The sequence below is a fragment of the Eubalaena glacialis genome, chromosome 5 (genome assembly GCF_028564815.1).
Source record: "Eubalaena glacialis isolate mEubGla1 chromosome 5, mEubGla1.1.hap2.+ XY, whole genome shotgun sequence".
In the NCBI taxonomy this organism is placed as follows: domain Eukaryota; kingdom Metazoa; phylum Chordata; class Mammalia; order Artiodactyla; family Balaenidae; genus Eubalaena; species Eubalaena glacialis.
This window is the reverse complement of record NC_083720.1, coordinates 121,337,182-121,353,873: the sequence shown is the minus strand read 5'-3', so window position 1 is coordinate 121,353,873 and position 16,692 is coordinate 121,337,182. Positions and strand designations below refer to the sequence as shown.

The 16,692-nt window shown below is 40.5% G+C and overlaps 1 protein-coding gene across 7 annotated transcripts in view; it reads left to right on the top strand.

The window, feature by feature from the left end:
• The window catches only part of SMAD1 (SMAD family member 1), an 87,078-nt gene that overhangs the window by 10,339 nt on the left and 60,047 nt on the right, over positions 1–16,692 (top strand). Inside the window, exon 1 of one of the 7 annotated variants that reach the window (XM_061192566.1) lies at positions 3,046–3,146. The exons of 5 other annotated variants lie outside the window; for them this stretch is intronic. The gene's annotated coding sequence lies outside the window, so the exon portion shown is untranslated. Of the gene's footprint in view, positions 1–3,045; positions 3,147–5,688; positions 5,706–16,692 lie in introns of those variants that run through there. One more of the 7 variants, XM_061192567.1, reaches the window with a different exon arrangement.

Here is a 16,692-nt window from a genome sequence, read left to right as displayed (position 1 = left end):
GGGGGAGATGGATTCTCGATTGTCATTGATTGAGTGAATTGTCATTTTCAAGAGATGGGGATACGGGGGCGGGGGTAGTACTAATAGCTGCCTGTAGAGCTCTTTTGGTTTTTTTTTTGTTTTTTGTTTTTTTGGCCACGCTGTGTGGCATGCAGGATCTTAGTTCCCCGACCAGGGATCGAACCCGTGCCCCCTCCTTTGGGAGTGTGGAGTCTTAACCACTGGACCACCAGGGAAGTCCCTGTAGAGCTCTTTTAAACATGGCTCTGAAGGCAGAAACCATAAAGGAAAAATTTATAGGTTTGACAACATTTATGTGACCAAACACACACTCTTGAATGACCACACACAAAAATACAACCTTTCAAATTTGCAGCAAGTTACTCTTCTTGTAAAAAACTTTTTAAATCAATAGGAAATACCACCCCTACAGAAAAATTGGTACATGGACCTGGAGAGTATCATACTAGGTGAAGTCAGGCAGACAAAGACAAGTATCATATGATATCACTTATACGTGGAATCTAAAAACATGATACAATGAACTTATTTACAAAAGACTCACAGACGTAGAAAACAAATTTATGGTCACCAAGGGGGAAAGCGGGGGAGGGATAAATTAGGAATTTGGGATTAACAGATACACACTACTCTATGTAAAATAGATAAACTACAAGGATCTACTGTATAGCACAGGGAACTATACTTAATATCTTGGAATAACCTATAATGGAAAAGAATCTGAAAAAGAATATGTGTGTGTGTGTACATACACCTGAAACGTAAATCAAGTATGCTTCAATTAAAAAAAAAAAACAAATGAAATTCTGGGCTCCTAAAAAAATTGGTAAAGGACAGAAACAATTCACAAACGAATGAAATGCAAAGTACTAATAGACATGAACTGTTCTGCCGAGTCCTGGAAGAGACTCTTCACTGGAATGGGGACGATGTCTTCTCTTTTACTTTATTGTATCATTCTTTGTGGACCTGGAAGGATCAGTCTGGGGAAACTGGGCTTTTCTCACTGAAGGAAAGGAAGCCAAAATTTCCCTGCCTCCTAAGAGAAGCTGGGGTCACAAGGAGGTACCCAAGGTACCCAATGAATGTAAGCTGGAGTTATAAGAGACAGGCCATCTCCATCCCATTTCCTTGATGTTGCCCCACTACCCTAATGACATTGGGCTGGGAGTCTCCTCATTAGAATGTGAGGTGTTCCCAGCGCTTTAGGGGCTCACAGTTCTATGCAGGTTCTCAACCAGCTGGCACGATCGGTGAACCTTAAGGATACCAGTGCTCCATAGAGCACATCGAAATGGGCCTCTTTCTCTCCCACCTGAGTCGCAGTATTAGATTTGATTTGTAGTGGCATTTTCGTATTCATATGAGACACAGTGATGGTCTTAGAGCATGGTTTTGCTTATTGAGCTAGACTGGTTCATAAGGTATTGAAATAAGAAGTTCTCCCACATAGTAAAACCTCTTATAAAGTGAAGAAAATTTAAAGTTAGGCATTAGCGTTTGATTTCCCAGATTGTCTCTTAAGGGTAATAGTTAAGGTCGTGGGCATAAGAAAGGCTTCTCATGTGCTGCCCGTAAGGTGGTTATTGGTAGGGTCCTTACCTAACCGAAGTACACCCAGTCTTACCTCGGCCTTGAGTTTTTACCTGGCCACTAGACAGAAGAGGATTCATCAGCATCTTCTGCCTCATCATCTCCTCCCTCTTAAGTGATCTGCAAATATTTCAGAGTTGGGGGAAAACAAGGGTTTTGAATTTCACCCCCAGGCTTACCACCAATTTCAGCCACAGGCCAGTTACCCCCGCCTCTTCTTTCTTACGTCCTTTCAGAGGACGGTGACTGGGAGTAGGGGGCTGGAACTGGTATGCATTAGTCAGAGCCGTCCTTCAAACTCTTTAAGCAAAGTTGGGGAGGGAGGACGAATGCTGGCAACACGAGCCTTAATTTTATCAAAATGGGTCTTTAATTTTATGGGTAGCTTTGTGTGAAAGGGAGTGGTAATGCTACAGTGAGTGTTGCTTTAGGAATTACACCTTTAGCCCTGTGACAGCTCAGCACAGCTGCCTGTACATAGCTTGCCATCCCATCTGTTACGGCTTCCTGTTTTGCTTTGTGTCCGTTGCTGGCTTTGCAGTCTGCATAATTAATAACAACCTCTTTATTTTCCCAGTGTTCGTGTTTGTGTGTGCTCAGGACTTCTATTCAGTTTGTTCAAGCTCGAGAGAACGTCTGATTGGTTTCAAATGGCCTTCTGTTAAACTGTGAGCAAAATTAATTTGATTATCCTTGAAATGATTGGCATCCAAGCTGTATTTATAGCATTTATTTGCATGGAAACACTGAAGAGTTCTGTCTTGTCATACTGTGCAGGCTGAGGTGTTGATCTGTATTCCAGGAAAGCCTCCTTTAAAATTGGTGCATCCTCACTGAGCAGTTCTACTTTTTGTTGAGCCAATATTAATCAATTCAGCAAATGTTTCATGCATCCAGCGCTGGGCTCTGTTTCGGGGAGGGAAAGAGAAACATCTGAGTCAGTTTTTGCTGTGCAGAAGCAATCTTACTGGTAAGAGGAGACTATGATTATATGAAAAGCTAAATAACAAGCCATCGTTATTCATGTTATAGCGTCTTATTTTGAGTGTTTTTCTTCAGTAATTGGGATAGCCTTTCAGAATCAAGGGATTAGGAAAGAAATCTGATGTAGTTGGTAGAGCTCCTGCGCCATGCCCACCTCCAGCTTAGTGGATTCTTTCAGCAAGTTTTTGAGCATCTCTACGTATACTTCTGTTCATAGTGTCTCTTATAGAGCTTGATAAAGTTGGAATAAGGGGTCATAAATGTAGGATTTGCACTGAGATTGTAACTTTGAGGAAAAATACGAACCTGCTTGTCTAATGTGGCTTCTGTTTTAATAGCTTTTATTACAGTTATCTTATTCATTCTTTAGACTGAGTTCCTTGAGGGTATGTGGACAGTATCTTCACGATCTTCATGTTAGCACAGTGGTTCTCACTTTGCACATCAGAATCCTGTGACTGACAACCACCGCAAAAATGCCAGGGCCCGCCCCTGGGGGGGTCTGGTTCCAGGGTTACGGTTGGGGAGCTTTTAAAGAAGCACCACAGGTGAGTCTAATGTACAACAGCATTGAGAACTGTCGGCTTGACACATGGTAGTGACGAGTGAATTTTTTCATTTTGATGTGTTAAAAACATGTCAGGAAATAGGACCTGTGGTATGTTGTAGGTCTGTTGTGAATATGAACTACGTCTTTGATACCCAGCAGCACTTGGTGCTGGGTGATACCTGTTCTAGGTGCTCCAGACGACCCAGGTAGTTCTGAGGGTTAACTTTTGCTCCCCCTTTTTTAATTTGAGGAGAGAAGAGATAGAAAGAAAGGATATGTGTGTTTGAGAGCTTTCGCTTTTCCGTTCTTGAAGGAATCAGCAATTCCCTGTGTCCTAGAGTCTAGAAGTAGAGCTAATAAATAAATCTGTTGCGACCTGGGGCACCAAGAGCACAAAGAGAAAAGGAGAGAAGAGCGTCAGCGGAGGTGATAGCGGAGGTGATAGCGGAGGTGATCTGGCGGAGTCTGGAGGAGTGCTTGGGTGTCACAGCTGGGCGGGGGCAGGGCTGTTTCCACCAGCAGGGATGCTGCCAAATGTCCTGAAATGCCGAGGTTGAGAAACCCTGGAATAGGGGATGAGGAAGGGGACTAGGAGGCAGATAGGATACTGAAGTGGTAGTGTCACAGACGGCTGTTTCTGCCACACCTGTATGCTGTTTGCTGTGTTAGCCCCTCTCCCAAATCCTCTAGAGTCAAGAGCACTGTTTTTTGCCCTTATCTGTAGATAGGATTGTGACTGCCAGCTGTGTATGAGCCGTTAAAAATTACCTATAATAAAATATGGTACTTGAAAGAGTCCTTCAGCTATTTTCCATCTCTGCATTTGCTTGAATGGGACAGTATTAATTCACACACAAAGAAATGAGCCAGTAATTTTTGTTCTGTTTTGCTTATGTTTTCAGTAAAGGATACTAAGAATGATCAGTAAAACTGGAAAAAAAAACATTAAAAAAATAAATCCAGTAAAGCAATCAATCAATCCATCTCTGAGAGAACCAGAATAAAAGGAAAATTTCCAATCTTAACAAAGGCTATCTACTAAAATCTTACTTTTTAAACTGCTGTTTCTTACAGCAGCATTTATAAAGGAGGAGTTTGAGGCAGCGCAAGTGTCTCCCTTTTAGGAATGGATAAGAAAATACAGGCCATACGTCTTTTTTTTTTTTTAAACCACTACACAGTAACTGGTAAAAATAAACTAGATTTTAAAAAAAGAACAATCAGTGGGAATGTAAAGAAAATGAATTTCTTAAAAGGAGTTTAATTTTAATATTCCACAGCCTCATCATAAGAAAAGAGTATTAAGAGATGAACACATACGTGGGCTGTTGGTGTGAGGTAATGGTGCCAATTTCCTTGTGTCCTTGTTGAGTTATAGCTTACAACTACTTATCCCTATTCTAGGCTGTTTAGATTAAAATGAATTTAATTTTGTCATCGCTGCCCTGATAAAACTTTTGGTTTTTTCATGTTCTAGGAAGGTGGCAAGATGCCAAGAAGGAAAACAACAACGAAAACAAAAATAAGTTGGGGAGAGAAGGAACCAGGGGGATTAAAGTAAAACCATAAGCACATCCTTGCTTGTCAGTCCCTCTACTTTATGCATGAGACAAAGGAGGAGGTTATTTAGGAGAAGCAGGGTGGTAGAGGGGTTGCCTTGTCAAGCCCTTAACCTTTCTGCACCTCGGTTTCATCATCTCTAAAATAATCTCTACATCATAGGATTCCCATAAGGATTAAAGAGAGGGAATAGGTATAAAGTGCTCAGGACAGTGTTTGGTGTTTCATTGTGATGGTGATGGTGATGACGAGGACGATATGAGAATGATCTTTTATTCCCTCTGAATACTTGAGCTGTGTTGGAAACTGACAGAGACCATGGATACACTCTTGTGTGATGTCACCCATAGAGCCACCTGCGTGACAGTCCTCTCTCCCTTCGAAGTGGGTGGTGATGAGGATGAGAGTTTATGGAGTCCTCAAACTGGGATGTTTCAGACGTTCTGTAAAGATTGTTGCCAATAGAATGAATTTCCAGAGGAGGAGAGAGTGATTTATGTGATGAAATATGTTTTTAAGTTTTTATAACATAATAAAACCATTATAGTTAAGTCTCTGTCATCCACGTATAGATTTTTCCACAGCAATATTTGAATCTTGAGCAGGCATTTCTTTAGAATTTACTACATTCTCAGAGTATATAATAGTTTTCTGGTTAGTGTAAGCAACATGTGGTAAGGAATTAAAAGTGTTCTTTGATAAAAGCATAATACATATTCGAAAAGCAATGGTTAAGTTTTATTAAGGCTGCTTTGGATAATCCATTCCGTGGTTCATCCCCACTGATGCAAGTGGTTGATAGTCAGCTGAACTCGTTTGGATTTCCACATCAGGGTAGGCAACACAAAGCCCAAGATGCACAGGAGATGTAGTTGTGGTAAAGAAATGGCACAGATTTTTGGCCACTGTCCCTTAGATAAACAGCCTGAACACGTCCTGTGACTCTATCACAATCAACCTGATAATATGGTTCTTCAACCCCCCGCCCCCCATAACGGTGAGCAGGGTGATGCTGGGAACTGTTTCATACCCATTTTCTTCCTACTGCACCTTTATGTTGGGGATAAGCACTTAAAGTACTGTTCAGTTACATAGTGAATTGGTGGAGACTGACGCCTCTTAGTAGTTGAACGTACAAAGGAGGAGAACTTGTGTTCTGAAGCCTTCTAAGAGCGCTCTGTTTATTAGGTTTTTCCATCTCGATTGGTCAGTAACTCACTGAGGGGAGGTTAATGAATAGAACTGACTGAACAAGTGATCTGAGGCAGAAGAGATCTAGATTGATGGTGCTGGTCTCACCTAATTCTATAGGTGATGCTTGCTTGTATCCACAGCATTGTTTCCCTAACCCAGTGAAAGACGGAGCATCTGCTTCTTTTCGCTCTTAGTTGGAGGGAGCTCTTACTGTTCTGGAAGAGGGCTGCTTCTCTTTGTTCAGTTTCTCCTCTGAGGTGGCCGAGTGAATGTCTGTAAGTCCAGCTTAGTTTTTGGCAGATTGAAAACAGGATGTCATTGATCATGGAGGAGAGTGAAATCTGGCTGATCTCAATGTTTGTTTCAGTGGTTATGTAAACTTTGATTTTGAGAAGTTATTTTATTCTTCCAGATAACAGATTTACATACTGGAAAAGGAACAGGACCAAATTGCTCTTGAGATATTTGAGTAATACAAAACATTTCTTTGGTAAGAAATTCATGCCCTGAAAAATTGGAAGGAGATTTGAATTGTTAATGGAAAGGGGACCAGGAACTAGAACGGAGAGGAAACTGACTTTTTGTTATAATATGCCATTTTGTAAAATTGAATTTTTTGATCATATGGCTGAATTGTATAATAAAAAAATACATTCCCACCCATATCATATTCACCCAGAATTAGGTCATATATCCCAACCCCATATATCGGAATACATTTCTCTGAAAATCCTAGTTCAGTGATAATTCCATTCTGTGCAGCGACACTTTCTATTTTTTTTTTTCTTCATAAAACGATAAATCTTGTCATCTGTTGGTCATAATACTGTCTCCTTGAGCCGTGTAGAATAAATCTCTTACCTACTTTCAGTTTTTATTTGTTTTTATTGTTAGAGTCTTAAAATTGAAAACCATAATTGGTTGTAAGTAAAAATGGTCTGCTTTCCTGAACTCCCCTCCTGCCAGCTCACTCCTAAAGGTAACCACTTGTTCAGATTTGTTTATTTCCTTCCAGGCTTTTAAAGGTGTGCATATATTATGCATGTGCAGGTTTCGTTTCTATTTGTGTTTTTAAAATGGGATTGTACTATATGTATGGTTCTCTAGCTTTTTTTAACTGAACAATTATCATATGGTTTTCTTCCCATGTTAGACATGAAAGGCTGTCCTTCCCCCCCGCCCCCTTTTTTTTTAGCAGTTACATCATTGTCAGATGTACTATAATTTATTTAATCATTCCATTATTGTTAGATACCTGGGTTATGTGGAACATGAATGATCTTGAACACAGATCAAACGCATCTGAGGATGCTGCTTCCCTTGTAGCTGTTTCTGCGGCTGTTTTCTCTCCTCACCCTCATACCACAGGGCCTGCTGGAGGTAGGGGCCTCCTAACTGTCTCCTCCAGACCATTCTTCCACCATCCTCCATAAAAACACCCACCTTTGACTGTCCTGTCAGGTTATACCACACTTCCCGTCTGTGTTACTCACTTACTGCCTCACTCCCCATCCTCCACCCTCATTCCTACAGGAGTTTAGTGTCTTTATTTCCTTCCTGCCGCTCCTGGGATCATTCCTGGTCTACTTCTCCAGTGACCTTTGACCCCAGCTCAGGTACTCAGTCTCATAGGCCCATAATATGGGATTTTGCACTTGTAAAAATTAAACCGATTTCACCAACTTTATGGTTAATTATTTTCCTCATTTACTTAAGCAATAAAGTGTATTTGTTCATAGGCGTACCTTCAGAATACACAGTAGCTGGGATCTGACCACTTCTGCTGGGCTGATCCAAACCTTTATCACCTTGAACTGTAACAATTGCCATAGCTTCCTAACTGGTCTCTTTACTCCTTCCTACTACTATCACTCCTCCTCCTCCTCCTTCCATCCTTTCAGGCTGTGCTCAGCCCAGCCATACCACAGTCAGCCTGCTAAGCTAGAAGTCAGATGACGCTGGCACCTCTGCTCCCAGCTTGCAGCGGTTCTCGTCTCAGTTCAGAGGGAAAGCTACCGAGTCCTTGCGGCGCTCCTGTCTGTCTGCTCCGACCTCCTCTCCCCTCGCTATCTCCATCCCAGTCACATTGGACTCCTTGCTGCCCCTGGAACATGTCAGGCATATTCTTGCCCCTTGGCCTCTGCCGTTGCTCCCCCGCTGCTTGCGACATGCTTCCCTAGATATCCACGTGGCTCCGTCCCTCACCTTTTCAGGCTTCTGTTGGAATATCACCTTCTCACTGAGGCCTTCCCTGACCACTAGAACGTAGGTCTCATGAAGGCATGATCTTTTTGAAAAAGAAGAAAAGCTGTTTCTGTCTCTTGTTCAGCACTGTGTCCCAGTGCTTAGAATAGTGACTGGTATATTGTGGGTGTTTGTCAAATGAGTTGAATGACTGTAGTGGTCATCAGCCTTTCTTTTTATCATTTTCTTTCCTTTTTTTGTACAAAGTTAGAACTTCACTGGACAGACAAAAGCTAGGACACAAACTTTGTTTTTTTTGTGTAAATATTAGAATTAGCTTATTGTGAACCAGCTCTGTAAATATGTTACATTTTTCAGCATGTTATAATTTTCAAATCAACTTTACCGATTCCTATTTAAGGCTGATACCAGCCCAGCGGGGTAGGTGGTGGAATCAAAATTTCATGGAAGAGGAAATTGAGGCTCAGAGAGGTGTTTTGTTCAAAGAGCAGCTGCCAAGTGGAAAGCTGCTCTTCAGACCTATCTTTTTTCATTCCAAGTGAAGGGCTCCTGCTTTCTCATTTAGAAGCATCTCAAAATGACAGAAACATGGTGGGGGTCTTATTTGAAAGCCTGGAGACTGTGCCCTGATTTCTTACTCTAGATTTCGCCTGCCTTTTGTTTCCATTTGGAAAGCACATAAAATACATGGTTCCCTTTAAAATTCCTGACAATGACAGAGCAACAAGTTTTATTTCTCTCACCTGTGGAGGAAGTGGCCTCCACCCAGTTTTACTGAATTAGGAGGGAAGTGATTTTTTCAAGTGATAAAAAGAAAGAAAATTCCATGCTCTTCCCAGAGGAGGAGCTCAACAATTGGGAGAATGGCGTGAGACCATATGTTGGTTTGTAAAAGGATATAACTTGTAAAGATGTTTCCTTTGATGCCTGTGATGAATATGGATGTGTTTCCCTTCTAGAGGGTCCTGATTAAATTATTCAATTAAGCGCGGAGCTGGAGGATCTAAATATAGGGAGAGGGTTCAGGCTGTCCTGCCTTGTGGGTGTCAGCTCACCCCTACAGATGTGTGTATGTGTTGTCATAAATAACACCTGCCAGATCAGTGGAGAAGGAGAAATGTTCCAAAAAATGAAATACAGCAGGGTATTTTTCTTTTTTAAATGAAAGGGACAGTTTTTTTCCGTCCTTCGGCCTATTCCATTTTCATTTGTGAATTTGGCATTTGAATTACTGATTTTTTTTTTTTTCTTAACCTGATTCATAGACTTAAGTATCTGTTCTGGTTTCAAGTGTAAATCTACCACTTACTAGAATATGATCTTGAAAAGGTTACTTCACCTCTGATCCTTAGGTTTATTACTAAAATTGAGAGAATGCTATACATCTTGAAAGATTGCTCTAAGAAGTCAATACGATCGTGTTTGTAAAAACGACCAATATAATCCTTGCATAAGGTAATAGCTCAAAATAATTTCTTTCATTTTTTAATGATTGAATCATTCCTAACTGGTCGCTTATGGGAATTTACCGCATTTAGCATGCTTTGCAATCAGTAAAATTGCTATACTACGATAACAGTGACTCAAAGCGAAGAGTTTTTTTCTGAGAGACAACTACTGTATACTTTTCCCGCTTATAGTCTGTACAGTTAAATTTGCAAATGCCCCTGCTCTGCAGTTTCCTGTGTTTGAGGAGTAAGCACTTGCGAGCCAAATGAGTCTGTACAATTTTTGAGTTGAGGTGACTGCAGATGAGATTTATCAGAGTGAGGCCATTAGGACCTGGATATCTTGAAAGGCTACCACGTGCTGAAGGACAGCTTTCCATTACAAGCATGAATTCGAGAACAGGGCTTCAGGGGGATTAAGGAATGTTATACAACTTCTAGAGAAGTGGTAAGGAGATGTAGAAATAAGCCAAGCTTGTTTGTTGAAGTTGAGGACAGCAAGAAAACTTTTAAGTGTCTCCAGTCTACTTTAACTAAACAGGTAATGGTCTCGTGAAACAAAACAGAACTGACACTTGTTATTCTACAAGGGAAGCTCTGTGACTAAGAAAAATTGACCAGGTGCCCTGTCAGCAGCCTGAATTTGTCAGGATGGAAGGACTTGTGTATGCAGAGCAGAACCAGAAAGAGTTCTTGTCTTGAAGAATTTTCTAACACAACGAACATATATTAAATAGCATACTTGGTGCAACTAAACGCATAAACTACAGCCCTGTCATTAGAGACGCATCTAAGTGCGACATCCCTAAATTCCTTGCTTCATTGTCCTCAAGGGGATGCTGCTTTTGGTTGAAATGTCACCGCTCACGATGAACTTCCAAGTGGTAGGTGGTAAGCTCTTCTTTTTGATTCCTAAGATTCCTACTCAACACTGTTGAGAGACCACATCACGGCAGGTCTTGCTGGCATGTCCCTCAGGTCACACCTGAGAGACTGGTAGACCGGCTGTTAGTGCCTGTGTTTTAAAGGCACTGGTACCTGCATGACTTCATTATGAAAAATAGCTTTCAAGAGCTGGTCCTCTCTTCCACCTTCACCCCCTAGTTTCTCCAGATTTGGAAAATTAACCTCTGAAGACAATTTTTTAATGAAAAAGAGGCAAACTAGCTATTCTTTGTCATCAAACTGACATTTAGAAAGTTGGGAAATGTTTGGAAGTAACCGAAACAAGGCTTTACAGTAAGAGGCTCAGGAAAGTGAAGTCTGCCTTCTGGATGTTTGTGACAACAGGACTTTGCTGTAAGACCAGCAGATTTCTGTGATCGTCAGTGGATCTTTTTTTTTTTTCTTTGTAAAAAGTATTATTTAAAATATGTTTTTAAATTTTTTCTTTATTCTTTTTCAAATTCCTTTCCCATTTAGGTTATTACAGAATATTGAGCACAGTTCCCTATGCAATACAGTAGGTCCTTGTTGGTTATCCATTTTAAACACTGCAGTATGTACATGTCAATCCCAGACTCCCAATCTGTCCCTACCCGCCAGTGGATCTTCGTATCGCTTTCTTGTGTAGGGACTCGGTTTAAATATATTTTCTTTTTCTGAGGACTCATCAGAGTCGAGTTCCTGTTAGCCCAACTTCTCAGCAAAGAAGTTGGTAGTTTAAAAAGCGCTTTCAAGTCTGTAAAAGAAATGGAGAGAGGTTTTACTCATCCTCACTTTCTTCTTCTTCTTCTAGGATTTTTTTTCCCCCTTTATTTTGGTTAGTGGTGAGCTTTATTTAGCTACATTTGCCCCGTTTGAAATTGAGAAATGTTGAGTGAAGGTCCAGGGCTAACTGCTAGTTTAAAACAGGAAAAGGAAATGCAGAGGGACTTCACCTGTTTTCTCCTTCAAGACAAGTATCTCAAAGCCAAATGAGTTCCTAATTGGAGTAACCAGGGAAAAGAAACATTTGAACAGGTTATTTGTTGAAAGGATGTCACAGAATCACAGACCATCATTGCTTTGGGATATTTTCTGAGACTGAAATAGCTGGAGAAAACCCATCTCCGTTTTTATTTTCATTGTGATGGCATTATACTTGTGTAGCAAATTTTAACTCTTTCCCCCTTTTTGCCTTAAGAGTAGATAAAGGTGTATCATTTTCCTTAAGGAGCTGTACGATCAGTAATTGCTGATGCTTTATTAGGAACTGTTTGGAGTTGGTTCCACTCTGGTTGTGTCCTGTATGTCCAGAGTACTGTCTCTGCCTGTCCTCGTTACTGGTTTCCCTGGGTACCGTTCACAGAGTTGGTTCTCCAGCTGGAAGCCTTCCTATTCAGCCAGTATGTGGGGTGTCTGCGGTTCTACTTTTAAGTAATAAGTATTTTAGCTTTATCAAAAGTTTGGTAGTTCCCAGTTCTTCAGGACTTTGGATTAATTCTGTAGCCTAATTTTATTTAGGCCTAATGAATATGGTTATGGTTTTCACCCCCCCACCCTGCCTTTTTTGTGAATTCTCCATCATACTCTTACCAGCAAAGCTCATTGCAATTCTTGGCTTAATGATGGGTTGCTCTTTATGTTTTAAAATATGTGCTGGCATTGAGTCTCTGGAATATTTTTCTTTGCAGCCTTCATCTTTTTTTTTTTTTTTTAAGGTTTATTGATTGATTGATTGATTGCTATGTTGGGTCTTAGTTTCTGTGCGAGGGCTTTCTCTAGTTGCAGCAAGCGGGGGCCACTCTTCATCACGGTGCGCGGGCCTCTCACTATCGTGGCCTCCCTTGTTGCGGAGCACAGGCTCCAGATGCGCAGGCTCAGTAGTTGTGGCTCACGGGCCTAGTTGCTCCGCGGCATGTGGGATCTTCCCAGACCAGGGCTCGAACCCGTGTGCCCTGCATTAGCAGGCAGATTCTCAACCACTGCGCCACCAGGGAAGCCCCAGCCTTCATCTTTTTAAGCAATTTTAACCTTAATCTATAGTGTGTGTCTGTGATTCTGTGGTTCCTATGAGCATCAGGAATGTTTGTCTTTTTTTATCCTCCTTGGGAATCATGATCTGTTTTGATGATTCTGCTTTTGGTTAGGAGTATACATATGGTTGATGTGGGTACCTGAATGAAATGAAGTACGTTAAAAAAAAAAAAAGTCCATTTTGGAGTAATGAAAAGTTACATTACAGATCTCCTGGTATGTTAACTTTCTGACTCTTTCTGGTGTTTTAATTTAGCTAAGCATCTCGGGGGAGGCAAGAGTTCTCATCAGGCCTTGAATCCTATCTGAAATTGGATGTTAGGCTAGATGACACATACCTTTCCACAGAACTAATTAATATTGCCGCCAGTCACCTTATACAACACACCTCTGATGTACTTGACATCTCCGTGGCATTCTGGTGAGGTATTTGGTGAAATAATTTAGATACAACTACCGAACTACAGAAATCATATAGTTTGCCTGTGATTTCTCTAAGGCCGCGCAGTAGCTCTTCTTTAGGAGCTAGAGTCTTACTTTTTCTGTTTCTTCACAAGATCATCTGTTTAAGAAGAGCTAGTGGTATAAGTCAGGAAATATGCATACAGTTTATTTAGTTACTTGGAAATACTTGTTTCCCCCGCAAAATGGATCAGGCATTTTTTTACAGAAAGATAATTTTTGTAAAGTTTTCGTTTTTCTTAAGTAACATATCCAACGGTTAAACAGTTCCAAAACGAAGTTAATCAATACCCGTGCGTTTAGTTCCTCGATTCTTTTGATCTTTATGCCTTGATGTTTTACCGTTAGAGTTAAGACAGTAATGAACCAAAGAACGAGAAGTCGGGGGTTGGGGAGAGTTACTTGCTTCATTGACAGTAGACCATTTATCTACTTTTTTTAAGGTACTAGCAGGGAGTCGTTGATATTTTTTCCCCCAGTCACTTTTCTGGAGCCTGTATTTCATGCTGATTTTATTGAATCATTTCATTATTCCCTCAGTATTTAAAGGCATCAGTCGTTTTGTCTAGTTCACTGAATTGTGTGCCAGTGCAGGAACTGCAACAGCACTGGTCTGAAGCTGTAGAGGGCGACTGGCCATTGTCTGTCTCCTCCCCTCCTCCTCCTTCTGTTAAAGGTACTTAGTTTGTAGCACTTGGCGCACCCGGCAGCCCCCCCCCCCCGCCCACCTTTTTCTTGTGCTTCAGATACAAATTAGAATAATTTCCTTTTAAAACTTTCAGTGGGAGTCTGGGATCTGAGGTGTTGCATGGCAGAGAGTGTATTTTGTTGATAGTCACACAGTTGGATAATTACATGTTTCTTTGCTAGATGAAGGTGAAGAAAGTGCCCGTTGTTGTGCAATTGGCTAATGAGGTTTCCTTTCAGTACAGAGCGAGTCTCACAGCAGTTAAAGATATTTTACAACTTCTTCCTTTTTTCCTTGTAACATTAAGGAATACCACATAAGTTGCAGAATTCAATAGCCATGTCCAAAGGAGCATTATAAGAGTATTTTTCTCATTTGGTTCTGGCATTGCTAATAGAAATCCTTCCCCTGGGCGAGACTCCATAGGGAAAGGGCCTGACTTTAGAACCCTGTTTTAAACTGCATTTTTATTACTTCCAAAATCGGGTCACACTGTAAGTGCAACCTGATTTATAAGTAGACTTTGTATGTGGCTTGAGTTAATGAATTGAGGTTTTGTTTTGTTTTTTGTGTGTAATTTTCAAATATTTGTATATAGAGGCTTTTAAAAAATTTGAAAGTAACAGTTTATTATTAAAGAATGTTTGAAAAGTTTTAACAAGTAGGGGAGAGAGAGAGAGGTTATTACCCTTCCAGACCCAGCCACCGTTACATGCTTTGGTATATTTACATAGTTGTTCATGCTGTGTATACCGTTATTTTGGTATATTTACATAGTTGTTCATGCTATATATACCATTTTACATTCTGCTTAAGGTTTTTTCCCAGTTATTTTTATGAACATAATTTTTTAAGGGTTACATAATATTCTATCGAGTGGATTATACTACATCTTAACTATTTTCCAACTTTTAGATATTTCTTTTTTTCCTTATAATAAAGAATGCTCTAATGAAAATCATTGTGCAAAAACTTTTTTACCTTTCCAGTGCAGAGTGTTTCCTTAGAGTAAATTTCTAGAAGTGAAGTTGCCGGAACAAAGATCTCCCTATTTTTTAAGGCTTCTAGGGGGTTCTTTACCAGATGCATGCTTTTGCTTCTTTGTCAGTGTGAAATGTTTGTATTTGGAGAAGAGGGAAGGAAATCTCTGTTTGCTGACTCATGTTTTTATTTTGCACTTTAAACTGATAACGCCACTTAGCTTTTGACATAAACTAAAGCAGGAAGTACCAAAAGGGGCAGAAAAAGAATGAGTTGCCTTGCCAAGGCCATAGTGTCATGGACACATTTGAGTTCCTGATGGGAGGTAGGTTACTTGTTTGACTTGAATATAAAAATATGCTTAACTCAAGTAGGCAAAAATCAGTCATCAGCCTGTATTTTGTTTCATATGCACATTTATATGCAAGAGTTTGTGATCTTGTCACTTTAATGTTTTTAGTGGCATCAAACCCCCACAACTGGCCCTGTGGTGTTTGGAGACCGTAGGGGGTTTTTTTCATTTTTCGTTCCCTGTGTGGAGAAGCCTTTTGTATTGAGGATATCACCTTAGCTGTCTTTCTAAAACATAAATCTAATCACACTGATGCCCTGATTTAAAGCTTTCCATTTGTCCACAGGATAAGATGTATGACAGGCCCTTCACGGTCTTGCCCTGCCTTTATCAGCCTTGTATCATCTACAACAACCTTGAACCGTAGCATTTCTCTGATGTCGGTTAGAACGAGCAATTTAGAAAAGTGGTTTAAAAGTTGAGGCTCTAGAGCCAGATACCATGGGTTCACTGTGGCCCCGCCACTTACAACTGTGCGCATAAAACCTAGGACAAGTTATTTAATTTTTGTATTGTATATTCACTTTCCTTACCTGTAAAATGAGGAAAATAAGAGTGTTCACTAAAGAGGGTTTGTCACAAAGATTAAACTAGTTAGTAGATATAAAATGCTTGGAACAGTGTCTATCAAGTAACGATCACTCAGAATATTAGCTCTCCTGTTTTGCAAAATTCTACTCATCCTTTAATGCTTGTCTGATAGTTCTTCTTTGGGAAAACTTCCTGAAATCCCTGGAATTAACTTTTCTCTCCTTTTCTGCTTTTATACGTTATCGTTTATACCTGTCATAGAGCTTTTGCACACAGTGTTATTGTTGGTTCATGGTGGGCAAATGCATGGTACATGGGCCGCCTCTTCTATTCCTGCACTCAGGGTTCACCTTGCTACAGTCCTGGCATTCCTTCCTGCTGAGGTCTGCACTTGACCCAAGACTCCGCAGTACAGTCCCTTAGCTTGGGATGCTGGGGAACCAATTTGCTTCAAGAGAGTTCACTGTTTACACACTGGCTCTTCAGGATGGAGACATCTTTGCTTCCATCCTCTGTGGATAGCATAGGTACTTAGCAGGCACTCAGTGCAGCTTTGCTGAATGAATGTCACTTTGAGCAGTTAAAGCAAAGGTCTGAAATGGTGGTCCTTAATCTCCCCAACCCCCCACATACTTACCTTCTATAACAAACCCATCAGTGCGAGAGTTTGAAACAGCCCCAGGTGATTTTGATATAAACTCACCCCCTCTATTTGAAAACCATTGACCAAAATATAAAAAAGCAGTTTTTGGAGTCGAAGAAAAGAACATACAGAATAAGAAGAAATGTATTCCTTTTATAAATTGCTAGAGGACAAGGAAAAGAAGTCTTTCTTGTTCTTTGGCACAATTAACCTTTAGTAAAAGTAAATGATCATTTCAGGAGGTAGACTCTGACCAAGTGTGACTTTTGATGGTAGCATAGTTTTGTTTTCTCTTTTTCTGTTCAATGGAAATAACGCCAGCTTCAAAGCACTGGTAAAACTCTTTACAAAAGGAAACAACTGACCCGCTACAGCCTGTTGAATAAGTAAAGCTCCACATTTGGCCTTCTGATTCCTTCAGGGAGCTAAATCATTCATCAAACATTTATTGAGACTCTGATATGTGCCAGCTACAGGGCTAGGTTCCAAAGCTAGGAAGACAGTAAGATAGAATTCCTGAGT